General features: G+C 35.5%; 1 protein-coding gene and 1 pseudogene across 3 annotated transcripts in view; one reads left to right on the top strand and one right to left on the bottom strand.

Annotated features, from left to right (window-relative positions):
• CBLB (Cbl proto-oncogene B) overlaps positions 1-6,853 on the bottom strand; it is a 409,409-nt gene extending 402,556 nt beyond the window's left edge. For all 3 annotated transcript variants that reach the window (XM_072812047.1, XM_072812046.1, XM_072812048.1), the window contains exon 1: positions 6,541-6,853. The gene's annotated coding sequence lies outside the window, so the exon portion shown is untranslated. The remainder of the gene's footprint in view (positions 1-6,540) is intronic.
• On the top strand, positions 5,441-5,734 carry LOC140624971 (protein S100-A10 pseudogene; annotated as a pseudogene).
• Positions 6,854-13,662: the final 6,809 nt, after the last annotated feature.

Here is a 13,662-nt window from a genome sequence, read left to right as displayed (position 1 = left end):
TGCTGAGGTTTTAGCCCCAACTTTACCCTCACTTTCAGATATTTTTGCTGTAGTTATTTCTTGGGGATTTAGGGATACTGATGTACAATTAGATTGTTCCTTGGCTTTCCCTACTGCTTCATTAGGATTTGCATATGTGGGACTTAAGTCAATGACTACTTATTCTTGTATATTCTATATTCCCAAAAGTATTCCTAATCTTTTTTGTTTTATACTTTTCATATTTTTGAGTTTATGTTTTAAAATCTCTTTACTGTTATTTTCTACTTTAGAAAGTAACAGAAGTAAATATATATGGACAAAGAAAGTGTCCTATTTAACTGGAAGTTTGAGCATTACATTTTTATTTCAATAGGACTATAGAACTATATGATTTTATATCTATAATATTTGTGAAACTTTTAAAATTACCACTGCTGAACCCTCAGTTTCCATAGAACAGAGTATAAAATTAATTAACATAATTAATTAAGAATGATATTTATAGGGTGCCTGGGTGGCTCAGTCAGTTGTTTGCCTTCAGCTCAGCTCACGATATCAGAGTTCTGAGATCAAGCCCCACAGTAGAGTCCCTGCTCAGTGGGGAGTCTGCTTCTTCTTCTGTTCCTCACCCAGCTCATCCTCTCTCTCTCTCTCTCTTGCTCTCTCCAATAATTAAAAAAATCTTTAACGAATCTTTTAAATTTTTTTTTAAAACAGTGTTTACTTATTTCTAATTTTTACAGCTATTCAGAAGCATAGCTATCACCTCCATTTTACAAATGAGGAAATTGGGTCTCAGAAATAATTTTCCCAGGGTTTTCAAAACAATATTATCTGAAATCTACAGTATCTCTAGATATAGGTTGGATTTAATATTTTCAATAAAACAATGAAAGAGAATATAACTAGTCCATTGTAATATTTCTGTATCTATAGTTAATATATAAGATCTATAATTGATATAAAACATATCTATGTTTTATATAAGATGTTGTATCTATGTTGTATCTATGTTGTATATAAGATGTTCTATAATTGATATAGAAGATATTCTATAATAAAAATTAATAAACACACCCATCAGTGGCTTTCTATACATTGGCAAAAAAAAATGTTTTAAGTGAGAACTTGTGAGCATCTTTCAGGAAGAGAGAAATAATTAAAAGAAATTTTTAAGAAGTTTGTGTGATGTTCTCACACCTGTCACAATGGCTAGAATCAACAATACAAGAAACAAGTGTTGGTGAGAATGTGGAAAAGGGGAACCTTCTTGCACTGCTGGTAGGAATGAAAACTGGTGTAGTCACTCTGGAAAACAATATGGAGGTTCCTCAAGGAGTTAAAAATAGAACTCCCCTATGATCCAGCAATTATACTATGAGCTATTTACCCAAAGAATACAAGAATATTAATTCAAAGGGATATATGCACCCCAATGTTCACAGCAGCATTATCTATAATAGCCAAATTATGGAAATAGCCCAAGTATCCAGTGATTGATGAATGGATAAAGAAGAGGTGGTATATATATATATACAAAAGAATATTGCTCAGCCCTAAAAAAGAATGAAATCTTGTCATTTGCAATGACATGGATAGAGCTAGAGAGTTTAATGATTAGCTAAATAAGTCAGTCAGGGAAAGAAAAATGCCATATGATTACATTCAGATGTGGAATTTAAGAAACAAACAAGCAAAGGGAAAAGAGAGAGCGAGATAGAGACAAATGAAGAAATAAATTCTTAACTATAGAGAACAAGCTGTTGGTTACCAGAGGGGAGGTGGGTGGGGTAATGGGTTAAATAGGTGATGGGGATTAAGGATTGTACCTGTGATGAGGATGGGATGTACCAAATTGTTGAATCACTATATTGCACATCTATTGTAATATTGAAACTAATATTACACTGTATGCTAATTGGATTTAAATAAAAACTTAAAAGAAGTTTGTGTGATGTAATATGCTTCCTTATTTCCAACAAAATCTACAGTATCTATAGGTACAAGTTGGATTGAATATTTTTAAATCTTTTTTTTTAAATTTTTATTTATTTATGATAGTCACAGAGAGAGAGAGAAAGAGAGAGAGAGGCAGAGACATAGGCAGAGGGAGAAGCAGGCTCCCTGCACCGGGAGCCTGATGTGGGATTCGATCCCGGGTCTCCAGGATCGCGCCCTGGGCCAAAGGCAGGCGCCAAACCGCTGCGCCACCCAGGGATCCCGGATTGAATACTTTTAATAAAAGAATGCAAGAGATGATATTCAATATTAGAACATGTCAATTATATTCACAGTGCATACTTTTGAATGTGTTGATTTACTCCCAATCTCAGTTTTCACATATATAAAATGAAGATAATACCTATTCCATGAATTATTTAAAGAATTAGACATAAAAATGAAATAAATACTAGAAAAGTACTAGGAACACAATAGGTTCTTTAAAACTTCTACCTGTTGTTAGTGAATATAAATTCAAAACCATATATACATTTGGGAGAGGTTAGATTCACTACATATCCTCCCTCTTGTTTTCCAAGACTCTAACAAAGACAAGATCTTTTTTTTTTCTTTTAAATTCATAAGAGACACACAGAGAAAGACAGAGACACAGGCAGAGGGAGGAGCAGGCTCCCTGTGGAAAACTTGCTGCAGGACTAGGTCCTGGGACCCTGGGATCACAACCTGAGCCAAAAGCAGATGCTCAACCACTGAGCCACGCAGGTGTCCCAGTACTGGCAAAAATTAGTGAGTCTTAGAAAAAAGCCTCTTCTCTAACTCAGTCCATTTTCTTGCCAGGAATAAACAAAGGAGGACTAATTTTCAGAGTACTTCACTATAAGAAGTGGACTAATGTTTAAGTTTGTTTTAACAAATTTCTGTGTCTGTAACATCTTGGATAGTGACTGACAGACAGTAGGCTTTCCACAAATATTTACTGAGTAAATGGATGAAGCAAAAATACTGCTAAAATTGAACTCCTGTTTTTTTCTAGTTATGCTTTCAATTTACATTATCATTCTTTCCAAACGTATCTTTAGATATATAGTTCATATTAAGGCAGAGGTAGGCAAATATTTCTTAAACAGTTAGATAATAAATATTTTAGACTTTGTGGGCCATATGGTCTCTGTGAAAGATACTAAACTCTGTCATTATAAACAAAAGCAGGTATGGAAAGGACATAAACAAATGCACATGGCTGTTTCAATAAAACTTTAATTATAAACACTAAAATGTAAGATTTCTATAATTTTTACATCACAAAACATTTTTCTTCTTTTTAATTTTTTCAATCATTTAAAAATTCAAAAATCAGTTTTAGCTTACAAACTGTTCAAAAGCAGGAAGTGGACCAGGTTTGGTAAACAGACGATATTTTGCTACCCCTCTGTTAAGGTGTGGTTCTTTGTTTAAAAGCATATGGAGAAAATTTGGTGAACAACTTCCTCTACTTGTCAGCTTAGTCATACAGCAAATATAAATATTTTTATTAGAAATTACTGTAGGATTTCTTCTCACACTATTTTCAATAAGACTGGCATGGCAAACTTAGAATCCAGTTTGCTCAGGTATCGTGATTTCCATGTTATGACAGGATGTTTACCAAAACATTTTGCCCCTCTTTCAAAACTCTCACTGGTTTCAGTAAACAAATAAGCAATTATTTCCATTTTTTCACCTTTCTCAATACTTTAATCATGTTTGACTCCTCCCTTCCCCTGCATCTTTCCCCCATCCTTCAAAGCCAATCAATCCCCAAATCTTGTCAGGTTTTCTTTTCTTCAAGTCCTAAATGTTTTCTTTTCTATCCCTATTCATTGCCTAGTTCAGGACCTCATCAACAGTTATATTTTGTGAAATAAACATTTTATATACTCTATTTCTCTTCTGTCAATCACCTGTCGCCATAATCCTCTGAACTGTGAAGATGATACAAATAGGGACTCTCATTAGAAAAACTGCCACATGGTCTTCTTTCCTTACAAGGACAGGCATAGGGCATTTGTCAAAATTACAAGACAAGTAGCTTAGAAATAAATACAAAGAAAATAGTTTTCAATGTCATGGGTCATGACAGAAAACAAATTGGATGGCTAGGTTGCATTTAACCCAAACCACTTATTCACAGAATTTGCAACTGAGCAATTGAAAAAGAAAAAAGATCAAGATGGCAGGCAAAAAATGACTAGCTTCAGGGATCAGAAGGAGTCCTTCAATCATCTCTCTGTTTCTAGACTTAACTCCACGGGTTCCCATATATAAAAGTCTTCTATTCAGACTCAAATATCAGACATTAACATTCAGGCATCAGGACATCACTTTTGGAGTTTCTGCTACCGAGATTTCTTGAACTTCACAAAAAATAGTGAGTATTATTAGACATGAATTAACAAGAAACTTGCAGTTTTTTCGTGTCTCATTCCAGAAAATCGCACTAAGGACTAGAAGACACAGGTGGCTGTCAGATGACTCTGACACATGGAACTTTTAGAACAGTCCAGACATCCTCTGTGCCTCAGACACATCCTCCCAGGTCAAAGTTAAATATTTAAGGCAGCTGATCACAATTTGAAATTTTCTTGCCCTCAACAATAGTTGGCTTAATCTTTTCTTGACAGAGCTCTAAACTCAAGAATTCTCTGCATTCAGTCTTAATTCTCATCTTTAATGTTCTAGACTTTGGATTCACAGATGATCTTTTCTGTCTGAGGACCTTGACTTTATACAGTGGGTTGTTGTTTGGTTTACTCTTTTGTCTCTGGAGAAAAATCTGCCCTAGAGCCTGCCCAAATAATGAAATCTTCTCCACCTCCTCAGGGCCACTTCAAGCCCAGACAGCAGTTCTTAGCCACTTCCCACAACTCCAAAGAAAAAGACACCCCACCATAGAATTAAAAGTTTGTAGAAACTGTGTGTTGGATTTTTTTTTTAATTTTTATTATTCATGATAGTCACACAGAGAGAGAGAGAGAGAGAGGCAGAGACATAGGCAGAGGGAGAAGCAGGCTCCATGCACCGGGAGCCTGACGTGGGATTCAATCCCGGGTTTCCAGGATCGCGCCCTGGGCCAGAGGCAGGCGCTAAACCGCTGCGCCACCCAGGGATCCCTGTGTTTTGGATTTTAATCACTAACCATTTTCTTGATAATTACCAAGTGAGATGCCAGGAGGAGAAGCTGGAAACCAGCCTGACACTATTAATTTTTTTGATGGTATGAATAAAGTTGTAGAAAGCTTATTTATCGAATTTCCAGGTGATCTAACATGAAAGGTGACAGAATTAATATTCAAAATAAATAATGACACCCATGGTAGCTATTTTTATTTCCTTGCCTGAATACTTTTTAGATGTATCATTTTTTAATAAGAAAAAATATTTTAGACTGGCTATGCATCCTAGTCAGCCAAGCATCCCCACCTCACCTCTGACAAAGGTTTCAACAGACCTCACCAAAATGCCCTCTCAAATGGAGCATGTCATGGAAACCATGATGTTCACATTTCACAAATTTGCTGGGGTTAGAGGCTATTTAACAAAGGAGGACCTGAGAATACTCATAGAAAAGGAGTTTCCTGGATTTTTAGAAAATCAAAAAGACCCTCTGGCCATGGACAAAATAATGAAGGACCTAGGCCAGTGCCAAGATGGCAAAGTGGACTTCCAGAGCTTCTTTTCACTAATTCCTAGGCTCACCATCGCATGCAATGACTATTTTGTAATACAGATGAAACAGAAGGGAAGGAAGTAGGCAACATTGAGCAACACTCCCTGCCTAATGAGAGTTTTCCAGAAGGGTCTTTTAAGGAATCTGTCCCACAGCTTTCCCCTGTATAAAGTATTCCATAAGCAGATTGGGACCTTCAGAAAATGTACAAATAAAATCCAGCCCCCATTTGAGAAGCAGAGAAAGAAAAGTCAGTGAAAGCCAGATAAGCTTTTGATTTTTATGTTGCTTGCATCCTCTTCCCCTCAATAAACAACTTCCTTTTTCAGTTCCTCAAGAAAAAAAGATTTTAAAAGATTTTAAAAGTATCAAAATAGATTTGAATATTGGGCTTATGATATCCAAAAGAAAGATGTAAAAATACTGCATTTGTATTTTATTTTAAAAAAATATAACAAACCTGTTATAAAAAAACAAAATAACGGAAACATATCCTGTCAGCTATCAGTAAGTGAGGACAAATTGATACCTTATAGGCACACAAGCTGACTTGATAACAGAAAATTAATGATCATAACCTGATCATAGTGTGCCAATAAAAGAAACAACTGTTAATAAAAGAAGACACCCAGATATTTTTACGCTAAGACATATTTGAATATGAATATGGAAGTGAATGTGAATATAGTCTAAACTTTATTCATGAGAAGAGAAATTCAGATTAAGGTCATCAAAATATATTTTACCTTTCAGATTACTAAGATCAAAGAATCTGGTATAGTAATGTATTGGTGAGAGAATAGGGAAAACACTCATATATTTTTTATGAGTTTAAATTTGTAATACTTTTAGAACAGTTTGGCATCTACCAAATTTATAAATATACTTACTCATTTTGGTGAACTACGCTGGTATTCTAAATATTTGCTTCCTCCCCCTATGGAGAGAATTATACATCCACATCCTTCGACATCCTGGACACATGACTTTCACAGTGGACTCTAAGTAGAAGTGGCATGCATTATTTTTAAGCAGCTTTAAGAGTCACCATATGGTTAACCATGTCCTTTTCCCCTTCTACCAAAAACATAAAGTACTTTGGAAAGAGGTTGTTTTTTCAGCCTAGGTCCGAAAATGAGGATAATGTACAAAAGAGCCAAAGCATCCTGCAGTGAAGATGTAACACGAGTGAGAGAGAAACTTTTATTGTTATAAGCTACTGTGAATGTGACATCAATGTGTTATTATGATGTAATTCAACCTAAGCTGCTGGATACAGCATTTTACTCAGTGGCTTGAACTCTTGGAATTCATCCTTTACTTATATTCATGAATACATAAAATAGATATATAGATAGATAGATAATCAGTTACTGTTATTATGTGTAAGAACGAAAGACTGGAAACAACCTAAATGTTCATCAGTAGCGAACTGGCTAAGTCAAGTATGATGCAATCATATAAAAATCCTACAAAACTGCAGGAAAAAAAATGAGGAAGCTTTTATGTATTAACATGAACTAATCTCACACATATATTTATGCTTATGGAAATGAAGAGACATAAAATAGTTACGTGTTCATGCAGACTACCTCTGAAAGGCGGTATAAGCTTGACTGTTTAGAAAAACTGGATGGCAGATGAATAAGTTTGAGAAGGTGATTGTTTTTATTGCGTACCCCATTGTACACTTTTAATTTTGAATGTTTGTGAATGTATATGACATACTCAAAGGAAAACTAAAATTGCAGATAACAAAAGAAGACACATTATTTGAATGAGCCATATCTGGATTTTGGAGTTCTGATCTTCCCAGTTATTCTAGACCATCATCAGCCCTCCCTTTGTTTAACGTATTAGCTTTCATTTCCAGCTACTACCTAACTCTAGCCATTTTTCATATCCAAGGACAATTCCATGACATTATGCAGTTTTATCTTACCAATGTGGCCCTCTTAGATTTTTTTTTTCCCTTCTCTAAATTGTAGTAAAGACAGTGCCCTGCCTAGAACTACTGAACTGATGCGCCCATTTTGAAGCTACGGGAGTGTTGGCTGGTAATGACTTGCATCTTTACCCTTCTCTGGAAAATTGTCTTTGGCCAATAGGAGCCATCTTACCCCAAGATACATAGGAGGTTATGGCACTCTTCCCAGAGGAGTTTTACAGCCAGAGCTGATTGATACAAGAATAAAACAAACAAACAACAAACACCACTCAGCTCAGCTTTCATGGATCAATCTGAAACAACTTTGTGTTGCTAAACATGGTCCAGAGCTCCCCCATGGAATCAGGAGCTAGGATCACATATTGATTTAGCTTCTTCCCCTACCCTATCCTGATTTCTTTACTTCCTTACTAGTTTCTTCTGATAACTTTTGTTGGGAGGGTCCATAGGATACTATTTAAAAACATAATAAGACATACATTTTGTGTGTGTAGGTGAATGTGTGTGTGAATGTGCCTGTGCAGAGGGGGATCGGCATCATTGAGAAGGTCAGTGACGGCTGTCCTTTGTAGGTCGGATGTTACAGGACAGCATGCCATTACAGATCTAAGTTTCCTAGGCAGTAATGAGAATGCTAGAATCCTGGAATAGCAGAGACCAGGTGACCAGCATTTAACTATCAAAAGTCAAGGAAGCATCATTAACGTAATGGGCAACCGGATCATCACAGCAGCCAGGGGGACCTGCTTTACAAAGATCTATTAAAAAACGACCAATATAACATACATTATAGGAGAAAGGCAGATGCACAGCCAGCAGGGTATTGTTTAATATATCATCAAAAGACATTAAGACCGGATGAGCAGTCATAATCCCTTACTCATTTTCCAGATCTCATTCAGAGCCTACACTCAAAGTCCATTAATTGAAAAAAGAACCAGTTTCCCATGAGAAAGGGCCTTACAACATTATAGAACAAATATTTAGTAGTAAGTCTCCCAGTCTTTTCATAAACATGACCTGAGCCAAGGCAGATGCTTAACAAACTGAGCCACCCAGGCTCTCCTTGAAAAGGTTTTTTTATAGAAAGCATATATTTGGGTCATGTTTTGAAATCCACTGAGCCAATCTTTGCCTTTTAATTGGTATATTTAGATCCTTTACATTCGATACATTCAATGTAGGACTAAGTTTACTTAGGTTTACTACTTAAGTTTACTGCTTTATACGTAGTCTTAGCTTGTCTTTTTAGTAGAGTCATAAAGTTTGTAGTAGTAGTAGAGTTTCTTTTTTTTTGTTGTTGTTTATCTTTTTTTGAAGAAATGATTTATTTCATCCAAGTTGTCAAACTTGTGTATGTAGAGTTTTTTGTAGTATTCCTTTATTTCTCTTTGATGTCTGTAGGGCTTATAATCATATAATCTATTTCATTCCTGATTGGTGATTTCTGTCTTCTCTTTCTTTCCTTTATCAGTCTTCCTAGAGGCTTGTTATTTTCTTTTTTGATCTTTTTGAAGAACCAGATCTTTGCTTATTGATTTTTCTATGCTACTTTCTGTTTTCAATTTTGTTTATTTTTGCTCTTATTTTTATTATTTTCTTTTCATTGCTTGTTCTGGGTTTACTTTGCCTTTCTTCTCTAGGACCTTCAGATGGAGCTTAGATTATTGATTCAAAATCTTTCCTCTTGCTAATACATGTATTGCATGTGCTATAAATTTCTTTCTCAGCATTGTTTTAGTTGCATCCTAAAACTTTGGATGTTGTATTTTCATTTTTATTTACTTCAATGTACTATTTTGATTTTTCTCAAGATTTCTTCTTTGACCCATAGATTATTTAAAAGTGTATTATTTAGTTGCCAGGTGTTTGGAAATTTTCCTGTTATCTTTCTATTATTGATTGCTACCTTGGTTCCATTGTGGTTCTAACACATCTGCATGATTTCAGTTTTTTTACATTATTCAAAATTTCATTTATGGGCCAGGATAAGGTCTATCTTTGTATATGATCCAGGAATATTTGAAAATAATATACATTGTGATGATATTAGATGGAGTGTTCTATAAATGTCAGTTAGATCCTATTGATAGATGCTATTGTTGAGTTCTATACCTTTGCTTATTTTTTTAGTTGTTTCATCAGTTGTTGAGGGAGGAGTGTTAAGTCTCCAACTCTAGTTGTGGATTTTTTTTTTGTCTCCTTTTAGTTCTATCAGTTTTGCTTCACATGTTTTTTTAGCTCTTTCATTTAGTGTGGACATATTTAGGATCAGAATGTATCTTTTAATCATTATATAGTATCCTACTCTGTTGGTCATATTTTTCTTTGATCTGAAGTCTACTTTATTTGATAATAATGTAGCTTCCTTTTTTTTTGTTGCTTCCTTTTTTGATTGGTTTTCCATTTCTTTTCTTTCAACTCACCTATATTGTTATATTTGAATACAGATTTTTTTTAGATGTAATTTATTTTTTTGAGAGAGAGAAAGCACATGAGAGAGCATGATGGGGGAGAGGGGCTGAGGGAGAGGGAGAAGACTCCACATTAAGCAGGGAGCCTGAGGCAGAGGCGGGGCTCCATCCAGTACTCTGAGATCATGACCTGAGCCAAGGCAGATGCTTAACAAACTGAGCCACCCAAGCTTTCTTGAATAGAGTTTTTTATGGAAAGCATATAGTTGGGTCATGTTTTGAAATCTACTGTGCCAATCTATGTCTTTTAATTGGTATTTTAGACCCTTTACATTTGATACATTAAATATAGGACTAAGTTTATATAAGTTTACTACTTAAATTCACTACTATACATGTTTTCTGTTTATTTTCTGCGTTTTTTTTTGTTGTTGTTGTTCTGTTTCCTTTTTACTATCTTCCTGTGAGTTCAGAAAACATATTTTAAAATTCAATTTTGATTTGTCAATAATACCTTTTCAGAGTAACTCTTTGTGTAGGTTTCTCTAATGCTTGCTTTGGTTTTAGGATTTATATACATAACTTCCAGTTTACTGGTGTCTCTTTCGCCAATTCTAGTGAAGTATAGGAAGTTTATCTCCCATTATGTACTTTTACTCTCTTTCACTTGTTAAATATTTCTTCTATATTCATTTAGAACCACATTAGACAGTTTTATAATTTTTGCTTCAATCATCAACTATAATTTAGAAAACTCAAGAGCAGAAGGACGGCCTATTGTATCTAATATTTTGCTTATTGTGTTCTTTTTTCCTAATACTTGAAAGTTCATTCTTCTATTGTTTCCAACTTGTTTAGAAAATTTCCTTTAGGGACAGCTGGGTGGCACAGCAGTTGAGTGTCTGCCTTGGGCACAGGCTTGATCCTGGGTCTGGGATCAAGTCCTGCATCGGGCTCCCTGTAAGGAGCCTACTTGTCCCTCTGCCTATGTCTCTCCCTCTCTTTCTGTGTCTGTCATGAATAAATAAATAAAATCTTAAAAAAAAAAGAAAGAAAATTTCCTTTAGTCATTTTTTTAAAGTGTAGGTGTGTTAGTGACTAATTCCCTCAGTTTTCCTTTATGTAAGAGATTACTGCTTTATTCCAGATGGACATTTTCACTTGATATAGGATTACAGGATTATATTTCTTGTGACACTTCCTTCTGGCCTCCATGGTTTTTGATGACAAATCTGATGTCAGTGGAATTGGTTTTTCCTTTTAAATATGGTGGTGTTTCTCTCTGGCTGCTTTCACAATTCTCACTTTACCTTTAGTTTTGGGAAGGTTAATATAAATACATCTTGGTGTGGATCCCTTTGAAATTATTCTATTTGATTGCTCAGCTTTTAAATATGTAGCTTTATATCTCTTATCAAATTTGATGTTACAGCCATTATTTCTCTGAGCACTTTTTTGTGCCCACTTTATTTTTCTCTTCTCTCTTCAAGACTCTAAAAACACAAATGTTAGATCATTTATTATGGTTCCATAGATCACTGAGGCTCAGGCTGTTTGTTTGTTTCTTCCCCAGTCTGTTTTCTTCTTGTTCAGGTTGAGTACTTTATACTCTTCTATATTTTGGTTCACTGATTCTTTCCTCTGCCCCTTCATCCTGATATTGAGCCCTTCAACTGAGTATTTTCTTGGTTATCTTTTTCAGTTCTAAATTTTCACTTTGTTCTTCATTTCATCTATGTCTTTATTGAGATTTTCTATTTCTTCTCTGATATACTCTATTTTTTGTCTCAAGCATGTTCATAATTCTCTGTTAAAGCATTTTTATTGTGGCTGATATGAAATATTTGTTACTTAATTCTAACATCTCTGTTATCCTAGTCCTGGCATGTACTGATTATCTTCTTTCATTCAGTCTGAGAACTTTCTGTCTCTTCATATGAGGTATTTTTTATTGAAATGTGGAAATTTTTTGAAATTGTTAAATGAGAAGACTCCAGTATTATAATTTATAATACAATGGATCTTATTAATTTTATGTGATGACTCTAGATCTTATTTTAACCTATTTCAGTGGATTTCTCTGACATTGATCCACTGTCTGCCTTTTTACAGCCAGGTAGAAGTAAAAGCCCAGGTTCTCTACTCAATCTATGCTTCTACCAAAGATAGCAGGGAACCTCAGGTAGTGTTTGATGGTATGACAGTTCCAGCTCTCCATGTACTTTTTTCTAATACCACAGTGTGAATGGCCTCATTACTGATGGTTTATAGTTAAAGTCTTGACTCTCCACTAGGTTTCCTTGGAGTCCACCCCCTAAAAAAATAGGAGGAATATCTCATTACTTTTGGCTAAGGGGATGGTGGTATGGTGTCCACTGACACTGAGAGAAGGGCTAGCCTCACTGTCACTGATGAAGGTCATGAAAGTCCCATGTCCCTACTTGATCTGTTCTGACATGACCCTCTTGGGGATTTTGGGGAAACCTTACTACAGCTAGGAGAATGGAGTCTGGTTTCCCCAGTCAACCATTGTTGGTATATTTAGGGATAGTGCCACAGTTTTTTCTGTGTTGTTTAGCTAGAGTAGAGCAGTTATTGTCAAAGAATTTTCTGTTTTGTTAGTCTGCCCTGTTCCTGGTCCTTTGGCTAGACAGAAAGGCTTTTGTTGGGCTTTTTTATTTGTTTGTTTGTTTGCATCCATTGGTGGTCCGGGTTGCCAGCTTCTTCAGTTTCAGGTCTGGAAGATATGGACAAAAAAGAAAACCTGAGGGGCAGCCTGGGTGGCTCAATGGTTTAACACTGCCTTCAGCCCAGGGTGTGATCCTGGAGACCCGGGATCCAGTCCCACATCGGGCTCCCTGCGTGGAGCCTGCTTCTCCCTCTGCCTGTGTCTCTGCCTCTCTCTCTCTCTCAATCTCTCTCTCTAGAATAAATAAATAAAATCTTAAAAAGAAAGAATTAAAGAAAGAAAGAAAGAAAGAAAGAAAGAAAGAAAGAAAGAAAGACAACCCGAGGAGCTCACTTCTATGTTCTTTGGATCCTGAAGTCAGCTGGTCAGCTTTCTTTTCTCTAGTTTTCAGAATCTCTTATATTTGTTTTATATATAATGCCCAGAGTTTTTAGTTGTACTTAGTTGGAGGAATAGGAAAAGGTGCCTACACTCCATTTTCTTGGAAGCAGAAATCCTAAGACTTTAAAAAATAAATCTTCACTGTTTTAGGATTTATGTTTCCCCCATTCAATCAAAACCAAATTTCATATTGTATTTCCTTCTAGAAACAGAAATTTTCTCACTCCTTCCTATTTCCAGAGGTTTAAAAATAAATCCTGTAGCCTTTTCCATTCCTCAAGCTGATATTTCCCTATTCTGACTTTAATAAATGCTTTCATCAAGTGGCAGTTGATCAGATGTTTGTGTGACCTGATAGGGTGACACAGAACCTCTTCTCAAACCGACAGAATATTCAAAGCCTTTACTCTTTCCCCTAGTAAAGCTGCTTTGTAAATGCCAGATTCTTTTCAAATTGCATTGCTTGCCAGTGTATGTATTATTCATCTGACTGAGGTATCCCACACTGTCAGGGGGGAGACTGCAAGAAATCTATCTCTGAGCTTCTCTTTGATGCTGTGAGAAGATTCAAAATGAGTAG

Source organism: Canis lupus, chromosome 35, assembly GCF_048164855.1.
Source record: "Canis lupus baileyi chromosome 35, mCanLup2.hap1, whole genome shotgun sequence".
NCBI classification, from domain to species: Eukaryota; Metazoa; Chordata; class Mammalia; order Carnivora; family Canidae; genus Canis; species Canis lupus.
This window is presented reverse-complemented; position numbering and strand designations above follow the sequence as displayed.